The following is a 3,541-nucleotide window of genomic DNA, read 5'->3' on the forward strand; positions in this document are numbered from 1 at the left end:
ACGCCTTGAAAACACAAGAAAGAGATTAAAACACAAGGGTAGATCAACACACTTCCTACAGCTAAGGCTCCTGGAAGTTCAGACTCCAAAACCTCAGCAGAGTTACAGGGCCCCAGGGATTTCAGAACAGTTGAACAGAGACCCTGTACGGAATGGCTCAGGGTGGAAGGGACCTTGGAGACCGTCTACTCCACCCTCAGCCACACTTGGGACAGGAAAGTTGCTGTCCAAGAGCTGCAGGCCATACAAGATTTTTAAATTATTATTATTATTATTATTGTTATTATTATTATTTTAATGACTATTTATATTAATTAATTTTTATTCCTGTGCAAACAGTTCCTTGTTAACTAAACAGAAACGATTCCAGCCACGGCCTTCGTGCCAACAGGTATTTGCCGAGAATGGGAACTGATGAGCAGAGGAGAGAAGCAACTCTCACTTGGCCTGCTCAAAAAAGGCAGTGGTTGCTCTCTTGAGAATAGAGAAGACAAGCAGGAGGTATTTGCAGGGATGCTACCCAGTGACATTGGTCCCACGGGGATGCTTTTGGTCCCTTTTCAAGAAGGCAAAGGTGAGTGGCCAAATCGTGAACTCGTTCCGCCGGCTGAACTCACAGCTGGGCTGGGGATCTGATAACAGGGGCTTGCTATCGAGAACTCCAGGCCTCTGCAAGCTGTGTTCTGAGCCAGTCAGTTATGGGGGGGGGTGAGATCCTGAGGGAGAACTGCAGGATTTGGCAACGTGAACACCAGGAGAAACGGCAGAGGAGAGGGATGATTGCCCACAACAGTCAATCTAGCAGATTGTTCAGGTTATTATCACACTGTTCCATAATGAACTGCAGCATTTAAGGACATTTTGAAACTCCTATTTGCTTCTTGACTTTTGTGCTTTGTTTAGAATCCATCACTAAGCAGAACACAGGAAAAAAAATAAAATCTCTCATTGCTTCTAAAAGGTTGTTAAGAAAACTGCTTTTGGCCTAAGGTACAGAACACCTTGGAAAGGATGATCCCCTACCTCACACAGCCGTATGGAAAACAGCATAAGAAAATATCAGCATTGTCTGCAAAGTACAGATACTAGGTCATGTAGTTCAGGCTACACTGAGAACAAGTACAAACCCCTAACCCCTGTGTCAACAGCTAAACCAGCACCGGGCAGCTAACAGTTAAACAACACAGACACAAACGCAGCTTTCCCTCATGCGTTCCACATGCCGGGGTTCAGCGCCAGCTCACCCAGGAAATGGGATCAGGTTCCTCAAGGAGCAGGGTGGCATGGCTCTGTGGGATGGAAAGGCTATGCAAATGGTCGTTAGGAAGGAAAGACAACCTGCAGAGAATACAGAATTAACCAGGTTGGAAGAGACCTTTGAGGTCATGGAGTCCAACCTGTCACCCAGCACCATCTGATCAACTAAACCATGGCTCCAAGTGCCTCAGCCAGGCTCTTCCTAAACACCTCCAGGGATGGGGACTCCACCAACTCCCTGGGCAGCACATCCCAATGGCCAATCTCTTTTTCTGGCAAGAACTTTCTCCTCACCTCCAGCCTAAACCTCCCCTGGCACAGCCTGAGATTATGTCCTCTTGTTCTGGTGCTGGCTGCCTGGGAGAAGAGACCAACCCCCACCTGGCTACAACCTCCCTGCAGGGAGTTGGAGAGAGCAATGAGGTCTCCCCTGAGCCTCCTCTTCTCCAGGCTAAGCAACCCCAGCTCCCTCAGCCTCTCCTCACAGGGCTGTGCTCCAGACCCCTCCCCAGCTTTGTTGCCCTTCTCTGGACACCTTCCAGCACCTCAACATCTTTCCTAAGGAGCCCAGAACTGGACACAGGACTCAAGGTGTGGCCGAACCAGTGCTGAGCACAGGGCAGAATGACCTCCCTGCTCCTGCTGGCCACACTATTGCTACCCTCTAACAGATCAACTCCTGCCCCCAGCTTGCTGTCATCTGCAGATGTACTGCTGACGGACTCCATCCCCTCCTCCAGATCATCAATCAAGATATTGAACAGGCTGGGGCCCAGCACTGATCCTTGGGGCACACCACTGGTGCCTGGCTGCCAGCTGGCTGTGGCACCATTCACCACCACTCTCTGGGCTCAGCCTCCAGCCACTTCCTAACCCAGCTCAGAGTGCTGCTGTCCAAGCCAGGGGCTGACAGCTTGGCCAGCAGTTTGCTGTGGGCAGAGAGAACTAACTCACAAGCCCGTATGGAACAGCGCCAACCATCTGCGACACCGACCACAAGGTCAGTTTGTAAACACAGTTTGCATACGGCCCTTAAAAACTGTAGGAAACAAACAAACAACCCAAACCAGACCAAAAATAGAAAAGAATGCTACAAAAATCCCTGCAAACCACATCATTTATATACACAGCAATATACAGGTCCCGTGGGGGCGATCCAAGGGTTTCAAACCCAAGGATTTCAACCCAAGGTTTCCCTTCGTGTCACGCTGCGTGCCCCAGAGCAAATAACTGGCCTGATACCTGGACTTCAAAAAGCAGGCTAGGAGGACTGGACTCTGGCACAGGGCAGCCCTGGCTCTGCCACAGAATTGCTTAGAAGTAAAAGGGGATCAATGGGAAGGTCACAGAGCACTGGAATGGGCTCCCCAGAGAGGCTGTGGAGTCTCCTTCTCTGGAGACTTCCAGAGACCCATCTGGATGTGTTCCTGTAAGACCTGTGCTGGATTCTCTGGTCCTGCTCTGGCAGGGGGGTTGGACTCGATGATCTCCTGAGGTCCTTTCCAACCCCTAACATCCTGTGAGCCTGTGGCCCTGTAAAGTGAGACCTCTCCCAAGCCTTCTTGCCTCCCCACAGCCTGCATTAGCCTGTTGTCCTATATCCATCCTGGACTAGTAGAGGCCTGCTCAGTGGCTCAGCCGTGTGCTCTAGGATTTGCCAACGTTTGGAGTCTGGGTTTTCCATGAGACTCACAGTTGCAACTGTGCAACCACCTTATCCATTAGGCTTTGCGTCAGCCCGGTAGTGGGAAGTGTCCAGGCGCCCCCTGAGCAGGGGCAGATGTCTCTGGGCTGGTGGGCACACATAAGGAACGGTTCCTCCAAGGCTTGTGCCAGGGAACCCACTCATACAAGATTTCCCAGCACCTGGGCATCAACAGCAGTTTGACTCCTTCACACCAAAAGATTCCAATTGAACATCAAGCACGATCAGGAAGAAAAAGTGAGGGAGGCCCCCACTGTACAGGCTGTACTCAGGCACTGTTGCTAGGCTCTTTACAGCGAGCCCGGCCTTGCGGTGCCTTAGTCTGTGCTTTGTCTGAGGACCATGAAGAGAGGCAGCCTTGGAGTCGGTGTGGGAAGAAAGCTCAACGACTGTGGAAGGAATTTGCGCTAAATCCATGGTTTCAGGTGGAAGGGAGGAAGAAGACATCGCTGTTGGAAGAAACCACGGTGATGCCGAACAGCTGGCGGAGCCAGACTGTCTCCTTTGATGCTTCGGTATTGCAATTCCCTTTTCTACCCAAAGGAAGCTGGGTAAATATTTTTCCTTCAAAGTCATCAA

The sequence above is a fragment of the Melanerpes formicivorus genome, unplaced genomic scaffold (genome assembly GCF_026170545.1).
Source record: "Melanerpes formicivorus ecotype bairdi unplaced genomic scaffold, bMelFor1.0.p_v2 SCAF_108, whole genome shotgun sequence".
Taxonomy (NCBI): domain Eukaryota; kingdom Metazoa; phylum Chordata; class Aves; order Piciformes; family Picidae; genus Melanerpes; species Melanerpes formicivorus.